Genomic DNA, 22844 nt, shown 5'->3' with positions numbered 1-22844 from the left:
AGACGTGACTGGACTTAACGTCAGGGGAAACCTTTACCTTTAATCCTAACAGGTTATGAATATATTCCTAGTACAGTAGAGTCTCACTTATCCAAGCTAAACGGGCTGGCAGAAGCTTGGATAAACAAATATCTTGGATAAGGAGGGATTAAGGAAAAGCCTATTAAACATCAAATTAGGTTATGATTTTACAAATTAAGCACCAAAAACTTCATGTTATTCAACAAATTTGACAGAAAAAGTAGTCTAATACACAGTAATGTTATGTTGTAATTACTGTATTTACAAATTTAGCACCAAAATATCATGATCTATTGAAAACATTGATTACAAAAATGGCTTGGATAATCCAGAAGCTTGGATAAGCGAGGCTTGGATAAGTGAGACTCTACTGTACTCCCAGAACTCCCAGCCAGTTTACCAGCTGATAGAATTTCTGGGAGTTGAAGGCCAAAACATCTGGGGACCCACAGGTTGAAGACCACTCTTCTACAGATAGATAAACCTCACTTGCCCTGTTTCCAGTAGCTCGCACAATGTCTGAAGCTGTCTCGCATAGATGTGGGCGAAATGTCAGGAGAGAATGCTTCTGGAACATGGCCATACACAGTAACCTATGGGATTTATAGTTTTGCCTCTTCTGCAAGATGTCAACTCCCAGGATCCCATAGTACTGGGCCAAGTGCTGTCAAACTGCATTGATTCCAGAGTGTGGCTGCGTGCTCCCACGTCTCCTGATCTGAAGCGGGCTTCGTGGCTCTTTCTTTCCTCACTGCTTCCACGATGGCCTCGCTCTTCTGGAGGGAAGCGGAGAAGAGAGAGAGAGAGAGAGAGAAACCACACGCACACCCCACCCAGCCCGGGCGGGAAAGAGAACGCCCGAGAGCGGAACTCTCCCCTTCCGAGGCCTCTTTCCCGCTCCACTCTTCCGCCCTGACGGGGCCCGGAGACAAATTGGCATGTCAGAGGCAGCTGGAGCGGGTTTGCGGGGAGAATTGTGCAAATGAATACAGATGGGCTCCGGGCGGCCTCGTTTAATCCAGGGCATGTTTGCAATAAAGCCGGCGCTTCCACGGCAGGCCTCAAATTGGATGAAAATTGTCCTTGAGCGGCGGTAGAGAAAGCAAGGCAGGCAGGGGTGCTGTTTAAACTGGTTTGGTTTTGTCTTTTTTCCCCCTCCATGGTGGAGGGGGAGGGTGTTGAGAAGAAGGGCCCAGCCGCTCTCTGGGGGCCGTAATGCTCGGAAACCCATCTGTCTCCCCGCGGCGAATGTAAGCAAAGGAAGGGAGAAGCCCCGGCCGGGCTTTATTGAAATGAGAATTGACTTGATTGTTGGGGATTACGGAGCGTGGCACGGAACGGCGCGGCGGATAATAGATTTGTTAGCATAATAGAGCCCCTCGCCAGGAGCTGTTAGCGTCACGCCTGGGTGGAGGCCGCGAAGCGCCGACAGCTCGTACATCACACCATTGAGGCTCCGGGAGGGAGCCGTAGCCGCCAGAAAGACAAACAGCGCTCGGCTCAGCTGCCTTGAGGAGCGCGCGGAGGGAAGGGGAAGCGGGAAGACCGCGCCAGGAGGGCGTGGCCGAAGCGGGAGAGGGGGCGCGTGCGTCAATCTCGAGCTTTGATTGGCTGAGGCGCGGCAAAGTTTGAGCGGGATCGCTAAAGGCAAGGAAGTGGCGCTCCTGGGGAACACCTCGCGCGGGTAGGCCTCATCCCAGGATTGTACTAAAAGCCCTCTCGAAGCTCTAAGCCAGGTATTTTGGACTTCAACTCCCACAATTCCTAACAGACCACTGTTGGATGTTGCCGATGTAAATAAATAGAAGCTTTACCACAGTTTCTGACCCAAAGTTTAATCTGCAGTGTAATAACGTGCTACTCAGGTTTGTGAAATAAGTAACAGTAACTTTAGTTCAATAGGAGCCCCGGTGGCGAAGTGTGTTAAAACACTGAGCTGCTGAACTTGCAGACCGAAAGGTCCCAGGTTCAAACCCTGGGAGCTGTTAGCTCCAGCTTCTGCCAGCCTAGCAGTTCGAAAACATGCAAATGTGAGTAGATCAATAGGTACCGCTCCAGTGGGAGGGTAACGGCGCTCCATGCAGTCATGCCGGCCACATGTCCTTGGAGGTGTCTATGGACAACACTGGCTCTTCAGCTTAGAAATGGAGATGAGCACCAACCCCCAGTGTCAGACATGACTGGACTTAACATCAGGAGAAAACCTTTACCTACCTAACTTCAGTTCTATAGGGCAAACAGAGCAATAATGTATACAGTAGTCTCTGGCTTCTTACAGAGAACAAAGGGAATAAACAGTTCTTTTAAAACAATCTTTAAATATGCCTCATTGCCTTATAAATGATCAGGCTCCAGATAGTTGGCAGCCATTAATTCCCCAGCTGTTACCTCTTCGCTCTCTGAGGTAAAAGCATCAAGCCAGAGACAGAAGCCAATCAGAATGTTGGCTCCTGGCATGCTTAGCCAATCAGCTGCTGGCACATGTATTTCCAGTCAATACATTAATTATATCATGGTGCCTTTTTCAAATCCCCACAACCTCATCATGACTTGGCCCACCCTGGTATTTGACAAGCTTTCTTCTCTCTTTTTCTCATTGCAGATTTTTATTCGGAAGGCCCTTTTTTGTGGAACCTAGGGTGCAATTGCATTAAAGCAATTTGGCACCACTTTTAACCATTATGGCCAGGGCCATAGCCAGAATTTTGGGGGGGGGGGGGAGGAGTTGAAACTTTTTTAGCAAATCATGAAGAGTAGTTCCATAGCGCAAAATAATTTAGAAATCAGGCTCCATCAATAAACTTCAGTGGACACTCAAGACAGATAAACTTCAGTGGACACTCATGAGGATTTGGTTACTCATGAGTAAGGGGGGGGGGGACCCCTAACACCCCCCCCCCCCCCCCCAGCTATACCGCTGGCCATGGTTCAATGCTATGGAATCATGACTCTTGTTGTTTCACAGGTCTTTTTTTGCCAAAGAGTGCTGGTGCCTTACCAAGCTACAGGGGACAGAGAAAGAGTCTCCTCGAAGACTGAGTAAATACAGTTGGGCGTCCCCTAGCTAACGTTTCTTGTAAATGGCTAATCTTTACAAACCCAAAAGCATTGCTTTTAAACATTTTAAATTGGAGGTATGTGTTTTTTTCCTCCACAAATGGATGTACACCAAAGGTCCTTATCAAGACCATTGCTAATGATTATGTCTATTAATATAGAAGATTTGTCATTTGTTAAGGAAAAGCTACTGGCCAAAATGTCTGAGGTCGTTTTGTGTGACATCTTATGTATATAGGAAACACACAGATATCACAATGAGACGACTGCAGAGCAGAACAGACAACTCCACATTTGTATGTCTGCCTGCAATATCCTGCCTCATGTACAGAGGAAGATTTGTTTGAGGCTACAGACAATGCAGTTTTTGGTCAAAATATATTTAGCCACTTGTGCCCCTCCTATTTTTACTAGTTTTATACCAATTTATGCAATGCTTTTAATATGAAATAAATAAATAACCAAGCTACAAATACCACATTTCCATAATATTGAGCCATGGCAGTTAAAGTGGTATCAAGCTGCAGTATGGATACACCCACAGAGCCTGGAAAGGACAAACAGAAGGGGGGTTGCATAAAGGAAGGTGGCACTGATGGGAGCAAATAACTGTATGATAGAAGCTTGCAAGGGAAACTCGGAGAAGAAACATAAAAAAGAGAGAAGGAGGTCTGCCAGAAATCGGAAACAAAGGCAAGGTGGAATAAGGGGGAAAAGGAATGTCATAGCACCTTTAAAACTGAAGAGTAGTTCCATAACTACTTTTGCTTTATGAAGCAGTACAGAGTTATTTTAAAAGTATATTTATAAAGTTGTGAGGGGGAAATAGAATGTAATCAGACCCATAAAGATGCAAATAATTTAATTTAATTTAGTAATTTAATGCTTATATTGTGCTATGCTAATAATATATTGTATGTACATTTGATTTGTAAGCCGCTCTGAGTCCCCTTTGGGGTGAGAAGAGCAGCATATAAATGTAGCAAACAAATAAATAATAAATAAATCATTTCCATCACCCTACATTTTCAAAGAGCTGCATAAAGTGAAGAGGTTGTTCAGAACTTTACAGTGGTCAGTTAGCATGTCCACAGATCACTAAAATGTGTGACCCCCGAGTGCTGTGGCAGACTGACCACCATAAGGATCTGAAAGACTTATGTCACATCATCTAGCTGTTTGAATGTTTAGGGCTGGGGACATGATTTGCATCTTTCTGTTAATGGCAACGACAGCAGGGATCCTACCCATTCAAAAAGAGCCCTGTAATGGCAGTTTCAGCTGCTGAACTGTGGAAGCAGAATCCATTTGTTCATCCAGTTCTCTGTCTCTTGGGGAGAGATGTGTTTAAGCTCATTTTCATGAACATCCTTGCAGCCTGTAGCTGGACTGGGGGTGCTGGAGGGCATGTGTATGCCATGAGATCACAAAGGATCTATTTATAGAACCATCCCAATTGGAGGCTGATGCTTTCGCCACAAGGCTTTATTTTTGGAACCTTTTGGACCTTCCAAATTCCCAGGACTGCTCTTTTCCTAGCGTGAAAGAGAGGGCAAGGAAGGCCCTGTGAATAGCAATTTATATAGGTTGCAGGGTCCTCTTGCATTGTTTGACATTTTATCTTAAAGAGGTTTCATAGTGTGTTTCTGGCCATTTCTGATTTTGGGTGGGACATATCTAGGCAGCCTGTGTAGCCTTTGAGCAGGAACGAGCAACCGGGAGAGGCTAGGGTTGCATTCTCCACTCATTTTCATTGAAGCCTCCATTGAATCTGTGGACGAATAATCTGTGGATGCAGAGGGCCAATTATATATGTATTTAACATAGTAGTCATTGCTCTTTATGTTTTACCCCATTTGGGTCCCCAGATGTTATTGAATGACAATTCCCATCACTTTTGATTATCTGCAATGAGCACTGGGGATGATAGGAATTGCAACCCAACAGTGCTTGTGACTCTGAGGTCATGGAAAGCTTAAAGGACATTTTAAAGTCAGACATCATATCCACAAACTTTGTATCTAAATTCAAGCAACACATAACACATTGCAGCCTTCCAGGTGTTACTATATCACAACTCCTGTCAGCTATTGTCATAATGTCTAATTATGAGGAATACAGGAGTTGTAGTCCAACATCTGGAGGGCCACATAAAATGACATGGTGGGCCTTCAGTTTGACACATGTACTCTCGGACCTAGTGGGGCTCATGGAAAGAAAGGTAGCCCTTAGGCCTGCCTCAGCTGCCCACCTTGATGTCTCTGTATGTGTAATAGAGGAGGAGCCCTTTGCTAGTGGTAAAGCACAGCCCTGGCCCATCCAAGAGTGAGACATGGCATTTCTGTAGGTCGCTGGACCAGTAAAGGCATGTGTTTGTGCTCTGGATGAACAGTGTCTTTTAAGAACAGACTTTTTAGCTTTGGAGTTATAGGAAATATTTCTCTGTGGGTTACAGGAAGGCTGTTCCTCAGATGGGCCATGCCCCTTTGCATAGTCTCATATGAAGTTGGAAGGACCATCTAATCCAATTCCTTGCCAAAAAGGAATATTCACTTATTTATTAAAATATTTCTACCCCATCCTATACCAAGGTCTGTAGAAAATAGGTTCACTTCAACTATATGTCATTTTTTTCAGGTATTTCAGGATAGCTATATCATTGTCTCTGAATATTTTCTACTCCAGGCTAAACATGCCCAGCTCCCTAAGCTGTTCCTCACAGGGTTTGGTTTTCAGCTCTTTCATCATTTTGGTCACCCTTTCCTGGGCACATCCCACCCTGTCAGCATCGTTCTTGAACTGTGGTGCCCAAAACTGGGCTCCAATGAGTTCTGACCCAAGCAGAACAGAGTAGCTTTATTCCTTCTCTTGATCTGGATGCAGCTTAGAATTGCATTGGCCTTTTTTTTTTGGCTGCCACATTGCACATTATTTGCCAAGACATTTTAGTTGCTGCTGTTAATTTCTTTGTTGGCTTTGTTTAATACCCTGGTTCTTGTTTTATGTAGTTTAGAAATCCACCTTGTTTGTTCATGCCCTGCTGTTTTCCAGTCTGTTGTTTTTAGTGCAGCTGCCTCTGGCAACAGATTTTTGGTGTCACGAAAGGACACCCAATGTTATTCATTCAATGTGTTGCTACTGTATTTTTGTATTTTGATTGCCAGGGAGGAGAAGAGGTGCTTGTGGGATGTTTTTTGTCCCAAGTATCAGAATAAACTGCTTGGGACTGGACACGTGTGGTCTCCCATCCAAGTACTCAGGCAACAAAAAGTCTTGAACCAGCTCCAGTTGTTCCTATGAAATCTGGATGACTGTTCTCTAATGGATTGAAAGCTGCTCTGAGAGCTCTTCTAGGCTGAATAGCAGGACATAGCAGTACCAAATCCATTCAAAGATATAAAACCTTTTCCATGTGGACATGGAAACTTACTATTCCCCATGCACCAAATTGCGTCACCCCATGTATGTGAGCAGAAGAGGGGAAATGGTTCCCCCCTTCTTTGCTCTGCCTTTTGCCCCCACGGCTGCTCCATTCCTCAGTCATGACTTCCATGTATGCCCCACACACTTTATGCCATGCACTATAGTATCAATTAAAGTGTTTGGCCCTAATTGGTGATAATGAGCCCGTCCTCCCCAGAGGAGCCCAAGGTAATTAGTAAGACCTGCCCCCCTCCTACCCATTTACTACCCTCACTGGCCGTGGGCCTGGCTCCCTGCCCGTCAGCTGCTGCTCGGGAAGGCTGCTCTTTATTAAGGGCTCCTGAGGTGCAGGCAGGTCCCCGAGCTGTCAGGCCGGCCCGCTTTGCAGTCTCGTCACGCTGCTTAAATTGGGCTCAGCAGAAAGCAATTTAAAGAGTGTCAGGGCAGGCGGCTGACTCCAGTGGCAAAGGGCCCCCACGCCGGCAGCTTGATAAACGAGAGCCAGGCTGCCACAGCAAGGTCGATAACTGGCGGCTGAGCATGCTATGGGGGGAAAGGGGCTAGGGAGCAACACCCCACATGAACCTCAAGAGAGATGGCGGCCACAACGATTACGGCATGTTTGCCCCCTTTGCAACAGTGCCCCCCGCTGTAAAGGAAAAGTAGAACAAGTCCTGAAATATAGTCCAGCCTGCCTCACTTGTATTGGGACAGGATCCTGGTGAGCTCAATGGATTTTATGATTACCACACATCATCCAGAGCAGTGGTTCTCAACCTGTGGGTCTCCAGGTGTTTTGGCTTACAACACCCAGAAGTCCCAGCCAGTTTACCAGCTGTTAGGATTTCTGGGAATTGAAGGCCAAAACATCTGGGGACCCACAGGTTGAGAACATCCAGAGACATCCAGTTTCATCTGTAGAAAATGGAAAAGGCCCAGTTTTGTCATGTCACACAAGAGCCACAGCACAAAGTTTGCCCAGAAATGTGGCCCTTTGTATTGTGGGACTCCAGTTCCCAGTAGCCCTAGCCAGCAAAGTCAGTGGAGTAGAATGGAATAGTAGGAGTTGCAATGCAGTAACATCTAAAACAGTGGTTCTCAACCTTTGGGCCTCCAGGTGTTTTGGACTTCCAGAAATCCCAGCCAGTTTACCAACTGTTAGGAACTGTGGGAGCTGAAGTCCTGGAGATCCAAAGGGTAGGAACCACTGATCTAAAATTGCTGCAACTTAATGAGAACTTGTGCTCCAAGGAAAAGAAGCTCTTCAGTACCAAAATCCGTAACTAATCTAGTCTCATACAGCTAGGATGAGAAAGGAGCTGAATTTTTCCCCAGCCTGAAATACAGCACATAGATTTCAAGCACTGAAACCAATGCCAAAATCAAAGGCACAAGTATTGTGATCTGCTGTAGAGACCCTGCGTATGCTTTTTTTCCAGCTTATTATAGAGACCCCCGATGGTGCAGCAGGTTAAACCACTGAGCTGCTGAACTTGCTGGCTGAAAGATCGGCAGTTTGAATCTGGTGAGCAGGGTGAGCTCCCGCTGTTAGTTCCCACTTCTGCCAACCTAGCAGTTCAAAAAATGCAAATTTGAGCAGATCAATAGGTACTGCTCCGTTAGGAAGCTAACGGCGCTCCATGCAGTCATGCCGAGCACATGACCTAGGAGGTGTCTACAGATAACGCCCACTCTTTGGCTCAGAAATGGAGATGGGCATCAACCCCCAGAGTTGGACACGACTAGACTTAATGTCAGGGGGAAACTTTTATTTACCTTTACCTAACCCTACGGTTTCTAGTTAAACCACTAGGCACAAGCAACAAGAGACCAATCAATGGTGGCCCCACAAGTCTTGAGAATGTTTGCTTTAGCTTCTTCATTTTTGGTAAGGTTACTTTTTTTGAACTACAGCTTCCAGAATTTTATAGCAAATGGAGCCACTGAATGTGGGATACCAGGAGATGGGGGACCCTGTACATAAAATCATCTCCAAGCTCTATTATTTTAAGCACATCTCAGTGATTTTCCTCCTAATTTCAGACTGCTTTTAAATATACGTAAGGAAGAGGGGCCGATCAAGGCCAAGATGGATGGATGGTATCCTTGAAGTGACTGGCTTGACCTTGAAGGAGCTGGAGTGTCAGTGGCAAACAGGGAGCTCTGGCATGGGCTGGTCCATGAGGTCACAAAGAGTCCAAAGTGACTGAACGAATAAACAACAGGGACAGGTATGTGGGTTTTGCTGTGGTGTCTTGTTCTTAGTAGCTTTTTAAGCAGTCTTACTGTAGAGGGCTGAAATGACTTCATTTTATTCTCATTTCCTTTGGTTTTTGTTATTTAGCTAGCTACTTTTTAATTGTGAGCAATTAATTTCCATGTGTGTTTCTTACTGATTTTTTTAATATTTTGTATACCATGCTGGGAAAACAATGTGTTTTCAAAAACAACTTATGAATTTCACACAAATAGAATAAATAAAAGCAAGTTGTTCCAAAACATTCTTTTTCTTCCTTCCCAATGCTGCATGGAACATTTCTTGGCATGTTAGTTCTACTTTCTGAATTACATTGCATTTTCTAACCACATTCTATTGAGCTATGGCACGATGTGACTGCCAGCCGTGTTTCATGAAATTAGCACAATATTCCAACTGCATATAGTAGATGGGAGGAAGGAAGAGGAAAACTGCTGTTTTTTGCCACTACACATAACTTAAACTCCACAAAGTATGCATCCTCACACATAAGGGATATTACATATTTCACATCTCCTTAACCTCTCTTAAATACTGTGCTTGGTTTTTAAAGCTTGGATTGGAATGGAGGGGGTATGAAAGACACACACAGGTTTTTAAATGATGTGTCATATTTGTGCAGCTCACTGAATACAGTTGAGCAAAGGATGAGTTATGACGATGTCAAGTATAATATCTCAAGGCTGAGCAGACTTCAGGCTTGTAGGATCTACATTGTCTTTTATTGCAACCTGAGATCCACCAATGAGAGCCTGGTGCAAACAGCATATCCTAAGAATAAAGGAACCTCAAACCCAGGGGTTTTGAGTACAAGAAGGCAATGTAGCTAACAGTACTTTCATGGGAAAAATATCAATCAATATTTCCTAAGCTTCCTTCATTTCAATAGTACCGCTTAGGGTGGGACATTCTTTCTTGCTTCTAATGTTAAACAGTGGAAAATCAGAAATTCTTGTAGATCTATTTCAAGTTACACAGAGATCTACCATTATATTCTGATCTTCCTTCTGCCCATAACTAATAACAGTACTGCACAGCAGTTTCACTAACTTATCTGCATTATTCTAAAACACTGCTACAAGTTCCTGGGGATAAAACAGATTGCCTCACTGGATGTCAGTAAATGCAATAACCCTCCAATGGAAGCATTACCTTGAAAACCCCTAGATATTGTGAAGCAACTATGCTTTTAACACTCAGTAACCCAATTGTACAGAAAGGTCCAATGTCTACAGGCACTCTTTGACCTTACACTTCCCCGCTGACATTTTGAAAATGTGTTCCAGGAAGTGGCCAGAAAAGGGCTGGAGATGTTTATCTTTGTCAAGTTGGAAGGGTGAAACTTAAATTTTGCTAATGTCAAAAACATCCTTGTATTTACTTAAGAGCTAATGTAAGAACTGGTTTGCTATGGAGCCGGTTATACTGGCTTAAGCTTTCTATGAATGGTAGTCCAATAAAGTATCTTTTGTAAGTTATGTTGTTTCCATTAGGATCTATCAAGTTTTGCATTCCTTTTCCAACTCTGGCTACCTAGATTCCATATTAGTTCCCAATATTCAAAGCAATGATTTTGTACATGGATGGTCCATGAGCTAATCTAAGCGATGAAACTGCCCTACTGATGTTTAAGACTTCAGCTTTCAGAAATCTCAACAAGTCAAGCTGCATTTCCATGAATTTGACCAATTCTGAACTTATGATTATTACTACCATTTGTGGCAGTTTGTGACTACGTAAGAGTTTGTGTATTTTTGTATAAACCTGTTAACAAAGCAGATATGTTCCTAGGCACCGCTTCTTTAACAAAACAAATGTATCAGGGGCAGAAATAACATGGAAATAATAGGATTAGGTTTCTACAAACCAAAACTATGCTTCATCAAACTTTTTATCCAAAATTAACAGCATGGATAGGTGAAATTAAACAACCAAATGAAATAAGCTTTGCATAAGTAATTAAAAACATTTTCAACCCTTTCAAAGCCACTTTAAGACATCTTCTAAAACACAGGTAGGGATGACGTTTTCAGTCTGCTTTTCTTAGAACTTCCATTTAAGTGGCCAAACAAATAGATCTGTGATTTTTTGATATGCTGGAGCAGGAAAGCATAATTATATGCTGCACCTGTTCTCTAGTTTGCTATTCACACATACTCAACAAGGGCTTCTGACACTGGTGTTGTTGTACCTTATCCATAGGAGATGGATGTGCAGTTGCAGTAGGGTCAGCTAGAACAGAATCCTGCTCTTTCTCGGCTCAGTTTTTACTGTAGATGCACTGCTGCATCAAAAGTCTGTGCTGCTAACCGCCTCCCTCCCCCCCCCCCCCTATTTCCAGCTTAGACAAATGACAAGGAGGAAGGCGCAGGGTGGCGTAAAAAACCTTCAGAAAAAGGAGCTACACTATTGGAGTCTTTGTTCATTAAGTTATGAATGTTTATATTACGATGATGGTAATGACAGTATGAATAAAGCTGTATTTGTAAATGCCCCATGTTGCAGACAAGGAAAGTAGACTCAAAGTCTGCAGCTTCCTTGTGGAGACTTGACTCTTTTGTTAATCTTGACAAGAATAAATTTGTTGAATCAATGGGATTCGTCTGTCTTGACTCAGCATTCACTTATTACTTGAATGGGTCTACTTTAAATGGGACTAACCAACAGGATTCCAGTTGTATGTTAATAGTTGCAACAAGAACTAAATGCAATCACTTTGAGGTTAACTATATAAAATGTGTGAAGTTAAAATGAAACATCATATTTCACAATTTACATGGGCCTGGGGCAGAAGTTTTTTCCTGGTCAACTCAACTGACTGTTGATTTTATTCTCACTGTCATATTATTACAAGTTTGCACTCCTGCCACTCTTGCTTGTTGAACTGAGACCAGCAGCTGCCTTTGCCACTTTAGTATTCTGAATTGTGAGCAAATGGAGGAAAATGCAGCACATAGGGAGAATGTGTGGCCCTCCAGATGTGTTGGTCTGCAACTCCCAGCAGTCCTAGCCATTGTAGCTAATGATATGGGGGTCATGAGAACGACACTCTTGCAATGTTTGAACATTCCTCACCCTGAATGACTCTCCCATGTTTCCAATACACTTCTACTGATTTTTGGGGCAACAGTATTAAGCAGCCATTTTTCACCCTGAAGGCACCAGATCCATTTGATCTTGGAAGCTAAGCAAAGTCATGTTTGGTTAGTACTTGGATGGGAGACTACCAAGGAATATCAGACATTACAGGCTATACTTAAGAGGAAGGACCTAGCAAACCTTCCTCTGGTTAGAAAACCCTATGAAATTCTTGGTGTTGCCAAAAGTCAACAGGTGACCTGAAGGCATACACAGAAAGACACAGACATATATGTTGATGTAACTTTTTTTATTTGGAAAGGAAGGATCCAGGCTGACTGCAGAGGCCAACTTCCCAATAGCTGCAGACCAGAGAGGCTCCCTAAAGGAACCTGGGATCTCAAGGGAGCAGCTGTTTGAGAAATGTCACAGGTTGACCTCCTGTTTCCTTGACAAGAGTGCTGGCGGCTGAGGTGAAGAAGTTGGTAATTTCTCCTGTCACTCAGGCAGGGGATGCGTTATTAAGCTGTGGCAGGTGAAGGTGTAGCTGGTTTCCCCAGGGGAGGCTTAGGGAAAGCATGTTTGTCTCTCTCCACAGTGCACTTCAAAGCTGTGACGGTGCTGGTTCTGCTGTGGTCTTTTAGGGTGGTAAAAACCTTGGACCCAAAGTGCAGCTGCAATGTTGAATCCAGAAACCTTGGACAGTGGCACAAGAACAAGAGGGATCCTTTATAGAGGAAGTCAGTGAAGCTGGCCTTTTATAACTTTGTGTTTTTTTGAGAGTCTGCAATGTTTTTGGATCAGTTAGGATTGGAGCCCAATTCTTCAGAATGGAGCTTTGAATGCATGCCTCGCACACTCTGCAAACATCTCCTTTTTGCACCTTCCAGCCTGCCTACTTACCTGCCCATGCTCTGGCGGCAAGGCTCAGCTGGGCTTCTGGAGCTCCACAGGACGGCTCCCTTCTTGATGGCACATGTCAGCCAGGAGGCGGCCTGTCAAGAGGAGCCTTTTCCCTGGGCAGTCACGCCTGTTGCCTTGATGGGCTGGCTGGCAGCAACACAGAGCTGGACACCTGCCGGCTTTTGAGCACAAACAAGGAGGGAGGGGGAAAATCTCCCTCCTCGCCCTCCCCCAGAGTCACCTCTTGCCCAGGCTTAATGAAATATTGAAGCCGGTTGCTGGTGACAGACAGCTGCCGGCTGCAGGCTGCGCCAGAGCGAGGAGTGGAGGAGCGTGGATATGAGATCTGAAGACTGGCAGCAGAGAGTAATGGATGGGTGCAATTAAGCAGTCCCCCCTCCCCTGGAGAGGAGAGTAGCAAAATCCCAGTGCTGCAAAAGGGACAGGTGGGTGGAGGATCCCTGAGGACTACAATACTTCAGAGGGAATGCCACTGTCACGGTTTACATGAGGGAAAGTCCTGGTTTACCCCCATCCCTGCCATGGAGAGGATGCTCAGTTCTAGTACAGTATGTCTCTATCTGATGTCCCCCTTGGCTACATTTTTTCTCTTTTTTGGAAATTCACCGGGGACCAGTAGCCAATGACTCAGGGATTGGCATTGGTCCAGAGACCACTACATTAAGCAGCACTTGTCTATTACATACAAGTGTAATGATAGCAAAGTTTGGCTCTCTGGATATTGTGGAACTGTAACTCCAAGCAGTTCTATCTAGTATAGTTTATGGTGAGGAATATGGGAAGTTGCCATTCAGCAACAGATTGAGGGATGCATGATTGTGTGTGTATGTGTGTTTGTGTGCCTTAAAATTGTATATTTATAATGGCCCCTTAAATTCTTATAGGGATTTCTTAGAAAAAAATACTCATAGGTGGCTTTGCCAGTTCATTCTTGTGATATACATTCTACAGCACCTGATATCTCCCATCCAAATACAATCCAAGTCTGACCCCACTTAGCTTTCAAAACAAAACAGGAGCTGGTGACTTCAGGGTTGTGTGATTATCAGCCTTGCATTAGTAGATAGTGAATTGGTGTCTGAGACCCCTACTACACTGTCATATAATCCAGTTATTCAAATCTGATAATACACATTACCTGCTTTGAACTGGATTATATGAGTCTATACTGCCAGATAATCCAGTTCAAAGCAGATAATCTGGATTTTATATGGCAGTGTAGAAAGGGCCTGGGTGGCTATGAGAAAGGCAGGGTAAAAGGTGTATGGAAGGCAAAGCTGGGGGAAAACTATTCATTTGCTGCTCTTCCATGAAATTAAAATTGGTGACCTGAGGCAGCCATACCTTCCTCTGCATCATGGTACGATCTGATCTGCAAGGACTTCCTGTAGCATTAGACAATTGATATACAAGATTTATAGAGATTAGTTTGATCTTTCCTATCATTGTTAATTGTTTGGTATAAAAATGTTTGGGCAAATATTAATGTAATAAAATGCCCATCCTATTTCCAAGCAAAATATCTGTATTTCGTCTAAGGGGAAGTATGTATAACAATTCCATAAATAGCTACAGATATTACCAAAATGTGATTTTCAAGGAAAGAGCAAGGGTGATTCTGAATTTCATAGAAGTAGCTGTGTTAGTCTCTTGCAGCATAAGAAGGAGGCGGAGAAGAAAGAAAAGTATCACCACTTTTAAAACTTACAGGTTTTATTTTAGCATAAGTTTTTGTGGCTACCCTAACAATTAAAGTTGAATAGGGGAATATGAATGGTACATATACAGATAAATTTATCATTCATAGATTTATAACAATACTATATGTTGCAGATTGTAGCTTTGGCACAGCTTCCTTTTGCTTAGCTGTTCACACATTCCTGCTTCCACAAGCATGGTAAATTTCAGGTCAGATGTTATTTAAGGGGACGAAACGGTGTCATCCTCCATTTTTTTGTTGGACTGCAGTTTCCAAGACTCCTCACTATTAGCTTTGCTGGCTTAGGCAGATGGGTGTAATAGTCCAACAAAATTTGGAGGGTTGTGCTTTCTTCCATGTCTGCTTTATAGCCCTTTCACTGGAGTGCAATGTTTGCTAATGAAGCCAAGGATTTAAAGGACCCAGGTTATGGTTCTAAGAAAAACTTAATTTTCTTACCTCCCGCTCCTCCTACCCTCCTCTGCCATTCCAGCCATTTTGCTGTATTCTGAAGAGTCTAATATTGGCTTGTCAATGGATAAAAGGGCAAAAAAGGGAATAGCAAATGATCAGGAAGCAGTTGGAGTACCCTTCCTTGCCAGGAAATGCAAAAACCTGTGGAGCTATTTCACTTACAATAAAGATGACCAAAGGAGGACATGGTGAGAGTTTTATAAAATTTTGCCTTGTATGGAAAAAACAAACAGAGGTTCCTCCCTCCCATTTTCATAATGGCAAAGAACAGGTTCACCCAATGAAACTGATTGACAGTAGATTCAGGACAGGAAGAGCAAAGAACTTTTCTGCAGAATGCACTATTAACTCAATGTGCTTGACCACCAGGAAAAAATGTAGTGAAGGACATTAATTTAAAAAAGAGAATGACACAAATCCCTGGAGGCTACATATACCAGGAGACACCGAAAATAATCAGGAATGTGTGATGTAAAGAAGGGCTGTGCTCTTGACAAAACTACAAGTGTGTGATTTAAATGTACACAACTACAACAAATTCACAGGAACTTTGGAAGCAGGATGCTGGACTAGATGGATAGATAATCTGGTCTAGAATGGCTCCTGTGTTCCCACTTGTTAGGTTTTCTCATGACACTCATTTTCTCACATCCAGTGGGTAGAAATTGTTAGAACACTGGCTTTGCTAGGCTACTTTTTAAAAATTTGAAATTAAAATTTCATTAGCCAGGTGAGATATGTATTTTCCTCCAACCCATGCAGACAGTTCCCTTATGGCAAGGGATTTACAATTCCCTTCAGATGTTATTGAGCTGCAACTCCTATCAGTCCTAGCTAGAAAAGCTAATAAAGAAAGATCATGGGAATTGCCACCTAGCAACATCTAGAAAAGCACAGTCTTCACCCTTGCTTTCGAGTCAGGGTGGACACTTTCTGTGTTCTTGGGGGCTTCATGGTTTTACATAAAACCATGTGAGGAGGTGGTACTGATTGGTCATATGTTTTGGCTCACAACCTGATCACCTAGCAAGTGGCAGAGCTTTCTATTAGGCTAGAACCTTATAACATGATCTTGATCATCTATGATTGAAAGTATTTCCTACCAGAAATGTCTCTTCTGTATATTTTCTCCTACTGTTCTGATTCACTAAACCTTGCGGCTCTTCCTTTTTCCAGAGCTGAGAGAAGAATGATGCTTTGTGTTGAGGGAGGGTAATGCATAGAAAAATACAGCTTTTGTCCCTTCCCCTTCCTTACAGCTCCTCAGTTGGGATTTACTGTCTGAAGAGATGCACTGCATTCCTGACCATATAAAATTAGTCATTTCCTAAATCCACCGGCCATGTGCTAATAAATGGCAGCCGGGCTGTATATCACCTGCATGCCAGTACACGCCAAGATTGATATCTGCAGGGCGGCCAGAATTAATTCCTTGGACAAGCGGCATTTATTAAGCATTCTGAGGATGTCAGATGAAGAAATCCATCCTGCCCTCGCTGGCAATTAGGCGGGCAGCAAAACATCAGGGTGAATAGATGGGACTCCCAGTGGGGCATGGATGCCATGGGTCATAGCCTGTCCTAGCTTCAGTGAGCTCTCAGTCACAGGACACAGGATTTATTTGCATTCATTTTCGCCATGCCACCCCACACAGGGTCTGTTATTAGGAATACCATATAGCATAGGAAGAGTAGAAGGATCCAGTGAGGGGACAGAGTATCAAAATCCAGGTTGAAGGTCCTTGCCATTTACAAAGTCACGATCCCATCACTGGGAAAAAGAGTCAAGTCAGTATATTTCTGAGCATATGTAGAATGTCTTTCCCTAACCATATTACCAAAAGGTGTTTGCTTGAAGTTGATGATTATAAAATGAATGCTTAGGATTAGCTAAAGCATTATGATTCTCTGGCTATTGAACAATAGGTGGTGAATATTTATCTTTCCAACAAGTCTTTTAACAACAGTAAAAGCATGCAGAACCCAGCCACTTTGACCATCAGTTACTTTCCAGTTTTACAGGGATATCCCTATATGAGCTTGCCTGAACTCTACGATTATTGCGTGAGAGCTTTTTCATCCATAGTTAATGGGGCCTTAATGGTGATTGCTCCCACACTGTGGATCTTCATCCCATGAAAGACCGGGTTGGCTCTTTCCCCCAGCAGGCAAAGACTTCTTTTTATTTTCACAGGACTTTGGTCTTTCACATGATGTGGCTGATGGGTATCTTAATAGGGTGAGTTTTATCTATTTTACACTTACTATGTATTTTAAAAATTTAAAAATATTTTAATATTACTATCTAGTTAATGTTGTTTAATGTTTATACCATATTTTTGTTTTGAACTTTTATTATCAGCCACCCTGGGTCCTATATCTGGAGAAAGAAAGGATATAAACAGAATAAAAAAATAATTCGAAAGGACATGTGCTTCTTCATTTTTTTCTTAATTGTCATCTGCTTCCATAATACTGTCATTGTGTAGGCGATCAGATTTGGTATATGAAGCCACCAAAAGCAAATGAAACAAGTTCACCACCCTGCCCCTCCCCCCATATGAGTGAAAATGCTGTCATTTCTATGGTGCTGTGGATGGGATCGTGGCCCAAACAAAGCTTAGCTATAGGGAAATCTGCATACCCACTAGGATGCCTTGATACCCTGTTGTGTCTCCCTGAAAAATCAGCTAAATTAGCTGTACTTTTTTGCAGAACAGAAATGTTCATAAAACATACTCCCCTCTTTTAGCTAAGATCCAATTTTTCAGAGAGTATAATTAGCCATCTCCAAGATAGAGATTTTGTCAAGCTCACCTAGGACCTGATCATGTAGTCATATATCCTATTTCTGATGCCCTTTGTATAGGTTCTTTCACATGACGCATGGTCCATTTCGTAGGTAACCTGTCATCAGCCGTAGACAAAGGATCTGCCAACAGTACCTTTTCTAAAATGCGGAAACAATAGACTTCACTTGTTTTTTATTTGACCATGTGGGTCAGAGGCAAGGTTTTTGCTGTGTGATTGTACACCCATCTGCAGGTCGTCGGCAGCTCATCCCTGTTAACAGATCATGGGGTTTGCATGACCAGAAGTGGTTTAACAGATTGTGCTTTTGAAAGAAGTGGTTTAAAGACCATACGTGTTCCATTTCTCTACTTTTATTGTGTTTCCTTTTTGTTGTTGTTACAGTATTGATTTCTTTAAAGTACTGTAACATCATTTTTTTTAAAAAAAATCCACTTACCCGTGATTGTTTACTTTTCCTTTTTAACTTTTTTAAATTTTGAAACTGCATTTCTCAATTAGGACGGAGGTCATGAATTACGTGATTGCACAAGATTTGCCAGAGGGAGGACAGTGATGTGGGGAAAACTGGGAGGAGTCGCCCAATTACCATGTCATAAGTCAAAGGTTCGTTATTTTATTAGATAAGGAACGGGGAGATCCCGGTGTGCTGGGGTGGGTATGTATCAAGTCCTTATTGAACTTTCCAAAACCATGGGTTGCCTACTTAAAAGGCATTTTCTCCAAGATGTGTGATAAGACCCCTAGACTGAATCACAATGGCAAGCTGTCTGATTTTGTTTTCCACAGTCTGGCGCTCTACAAAAGTTTGGAACTCCAGCCCCTATCATCCTTGACTATTCTCCACTCTGGCTGTGACTGATGGATATTCTGTTCCTCATTTCTAGCAGCTCATCATATGAAAAGGCAAGCTTCAATCTGTTGTACAGTGTTCCCTCACTACTTTGCGGTTCACTTTTTGCGGATTTGCGGATTTGCTGTTTTGGGGTTTTTCAATAAACTCTAAAAGAATATTATAAATCATAAAAATTACAATTTACAGCCTAAGGAAGGGAGGAGGGAGAAGTCAAAGGGAGAGAAAAGGAGACCAAGCGGCAACAGGAGGAGAAGGAGAAGATTTATCAACACACAATTGGCTGATAAAGACTTAAAATAGTGTATAACTACTAAAATAATGTATTGATATTAAAATAAATATAGCATCTCTACTTCTCGGATTTTCACTTATTGCGGGTGGTCCTGGAACCTAACCCCAGCAATAAGTGAGGGAACACTGTATCACTGTTTTTTGCCAGGTTTTCTTCCAGCCAATACTTAAAACAAGAGCTGAAATTCATCTGAAAAACATGGTCTGAACCCTCAGGTCCTCAGATATGGATCCCAAGGTTGAGCCATGATAGATTTCTGTCTTCAAATACAGGGCCAAGGGATGCCTTTCCCTCCAGAGCCACACAGCCTGGCCATCCTTTCAGTGTAGTGCCATTGCTTGCCCAGGGGTTCTCCACCATGAGGCCATGTATTGTTGCTAAGTGGCCTCAGGTCATTTCCAACATACGGCAACCATAAAGTGACCCTGCTATGGGGTATTCTTGGCAAGATTTGTTCAGAGAGGGCTTGCCCTTGTCTCCTTCTGAGGCTAAGAGGATGTGACTTGCTCAGAATTACTCAATAGGTTTTCATAATGAGTGGAGGTCTGAACACTGATCCCCAGAGTAATAATCCAACACTCAAATGAGCATACCACATTGGTCAAGAGCACCTCCATAAATGAGGGGCCTTAACTGTGCTGAGGAAACCATCAGGGCCAGAACTCAGAAAGCAGTAAGTCTTCTTTGCTTTCTTCTGTACTGTGAGCTCTTCAGCCCCCTGTCCACAGTGCCATCTGGACAATGCCTGGAAACTTGAACCAAATACCAACATCCTACCTGAAGCAGTTGGAAGACCTGGGAACTGAAGCATCCCCTTTCCCACATCCCTCTCCTTGAAATCTCTCTTGTTTCATTGTGGGCCTCCTCCTTCTTCCCCCACAACGTGCAGAGAGATAGCCAAAAAGAAACACAAACATTTTGGACCCTGCGTCTCTGCCATCGATCACTCCCCCCACACATCTCCAGAGAGACCCTCTCCCCCTTCGAAGACAGGTTCCGTGCCTCATTCCCGATTCGGCTCATGCCCACCTGAGCTGCGCACTGACAAATAGACATTTAAATCAGACAATTAGCTGGCCTCTACTACTGACATTTTTAATGTATTAATGTGCATCAACAGCTAATACATAGAAAATTCCCCTAATAACAGTGCTTGGGCGAAAGGGGTTGCTTTGCTGTGCTGGAGTTGGCAGTGATATACGACTCCGGTGGGGCGCTGGACCTGCAGTTCGCATTAATTACCAGCCGACTGACAGGCCGACGTGACAGCGTGGAATAGGCAGCGGCCCTGTTATAATATCTTTAGCTTTTCTCTCGCTCTCTGTAAGTGAAAGGGATTTATATCGTGCATAATAAAGACAAGCACACACGTGTCCAGCTGCAAGAGCCGTGACGGGAGATGTGTGTGCCACAAAAAGCATACAGTATGTGCACACATACATATCAGTGTAACATGAGGAAAGGTGACTGCATGGGCTGTGCACCTTTTATATATTTTGGAGTTTTTATGCATTCCCCATTTCTGTGTGTGGTTGTGAAGCTAGACAACAAAAAAAGCTGATGGAAAGAAAATCAACTCATTTGAGAGATGCTTCTGGAGAAGATATTGCAGATACTGTGGCCTATTAAAGGACAGATAAATGGGTCCTAGGGCAAACTCTCCCTAGAAGCCACGATGACTAAACTCAGGCTGTTGTACTTTGGACATATCATGAGAAAACATGATTCACTAGAAAAAACAATGTTTGGAAAGGCAGTAGGAAAAGAGGAAGACAATTATAGGTGAATCGTCAAGGAAGCCATGACAGCTCCAAGTTTCCCAAGACCTGAGCAGGGCTGTTGCCAATAGGGTGGACTTGGTGGTCTCTCAATTATGGGGGTCACCATATGTTGAAATCAACTTGGTGGCCGCTGCCGCCGCCTCCTCCTCCTCTTCCCCCCCCCCCTTTCTGTGTTCCTTCTCCAAAGGGTTTTCAAGATAAAAAGGGATTGTTGGGAGCTGAATCAACCCTGTGAGGTAGGCAAAGTTGAGAGGCAGTGTCTCCAAAGTTTACCTAGTGGATTTCCGATTATTATTGTTGTTTTTATTATTATTTCAAAGACTGAATGGGCATTTGTTAGGGGTGGTTTGACTGTGCTTTTCCTGCCTGGCAGAATAAAGGGGGTTGGACTTCCCCCGCCTTGCACAATTACTTAACAAAAAGTAACAAAGAATTCATTCTATCGTTATAGTTACGATACAGACCCCTAACAATATTTAAGAAACATTTTAGAAACTATTATGTGCACCTGCCTAATTTAGTAATGAGTATTGAAACATTTTTATTGCTTGCACAGGCCTATTAAATTAAAGATTTTGGGGTCTCTCCCAACAAAGGAGATCCGCGCTAGACCCGGCAAGGAGGGCTGCGCAACACCTGGCGAGCTCACGGGAAGCAAATGAAAGTTTTCCCTATTCCCAATAAAGAAGTCTCACCCAGGTTGGAAGCAGAGGTCACCAAGTTTATTCTGGTCCAGCTGGAGCAGTATGATGGCAGCAATAAGATGCAAGAAGAACCGGCATACCATTACACAGAAAAAAGCACTTTTAATACTTTACAATTTTGAATTTTCCACCCCTGTCAGGAGGCAGGAGGGGTGATCTGGGGGGTCTGCGCATCTCCTCCAATGGGAGCGCGAGCCCCACTTGTGACATCACTCCCTCAGCAGCCAATGATGAGATGGAGGCGCTGCAATGGGAAAAACAATGGTGAAACATATGTTGATGATGGGATTATGAGTGACTCTATAGCGAGCCTTTGTCAAGCGATCCGGTGAAAGCCTCTGGGCTCTCGAACCAGACCTAGTTATAGATCCATTGATTGATTTTGCACGTTTAATGGAGAGTCTGACACACGCTGAGCCAGCCTCATTGTGAAGGAAGCAGTCATGGCAAGAACCTTGATGGGATTATGTATGATTCAACACTGGTGACTTCTTTCTCTCTGGCAGGAGAATGAGTCTTTTATGATGAGTGATTTTTGAATGTCCAAGGGTCCCTTTCTCCCTAGATGGCCTGGCATCTGTGCCCTCTGAGATCCAGGAGGAAGTCCATTGTCTTCTTCTGCAGATGATAATACATGTCAATAATACATAGCCTTAGGCATCCTGGTGGTGCCTGGCTGGGTTGGTATGCTGGCCAGAGTTCATGTTAGGGTCACAATGCCTCGTTCATAAGGGGTAAGGCATCATAGGAAATAATAAAGACAAATAATAATAATAATAATAATAATAATAATAATAATAATAAAAATCCAGAATATCTATCTTGTTTGCTGTGTCATAATAAAATAATAATACAAATAATAAAATGATAGGAGATATATAAGGAACCCACTTATGGGGAGAATCATAAGATCCAGTGTCCCTTGGGCTGGGAAAATGAACACAGTCTTATGGGCATCAGAAGGGCTTCAATCTCCTTATGCCTTTCCATAAGGGAAAAGGGGGAATCCCAGAATTTCTCCATTATCCCAGGCAGGCAAGACGGCTAGTTGGGGTCATTCTAAGACTAGGGAACGGCGCAAGGAATACATGGGGTACATGCAGGAGAGGGGAAAAGGGGTTCCTGATACCCAAAAGTTCATAAAAGGACATAGGAAAGACATTTCAGATTGCGTTGCCTGTGCTCATTCATAAAGAGGCAAACTCATTCATAAAAAAGACCAATTGATGTGTGTGGAGGCAAACCGGGGCTGCCACGGCAAAAAAAAAAAAAAGTTAAGTTTAGAAAAGGCTCTGGAGTAAAATGGAATTGGTCCAGAGTGAATTAGTTAAGTAGTGGAGGCAGAAACCCGACGGGTTTCCGTATCCGCAGTTGAAAGAACTACATTTCCTTGTTCCCGAGGCGGTTGGGTCCACAGCTCGGAAAGTATTTTATGGTGATTTTTTGGTTATTGAGAGTTGCCTGCAAA

At 43.3% G+C, this 22844-nt stretch overlaps 1 long non-coding RNA gene across 2 annotated transcripts; it reads left to right on the top strand.

Moving 5' to 3' along the window:
- Window positions 1–675: 675 nt before the first annotated feature.
- LOC103279418 (uncharacterized) lies at window positions 676–22151 on the top strand. Of its 2 annotated transcripts, XR_506773.3 has the most exons (5): window positions 676–1757; window positions 8545–8732; window positions 11100–17171; window positions 18245–18349; window positions 18533–22151. It is a non-coding gene; the product is annotated as an uncharacterized LOC103279418 (long non-coding RNA). The 2 variants fall into 2 exon arrangements; XR_010003053.1 differs by having other exon boundaries at window positions 11100–18349.
- The last annotated feature ends 693 nt before the right edge of the window (window positions 22152–22844 follow it).

The sequence above is a fragment of the Anolis carolinensis genome, chromosome 2 (assembly GCF_035594765.1).
Source record: "Anolis carolinensis isolate JA03-04 chromosome 2, rAnoCar3.1.pri, whole genome shotgun sequence".
NCBI classification, from domain to species: Eukaryota; Metazoa; Chordata; class Lepidosauria; order Squamata; family Dactyloidae; genus Anolis; species Anolis carolinensis.
This window is presented reverse-complemented; position numbering and strand designations above follow the sequence as displayed.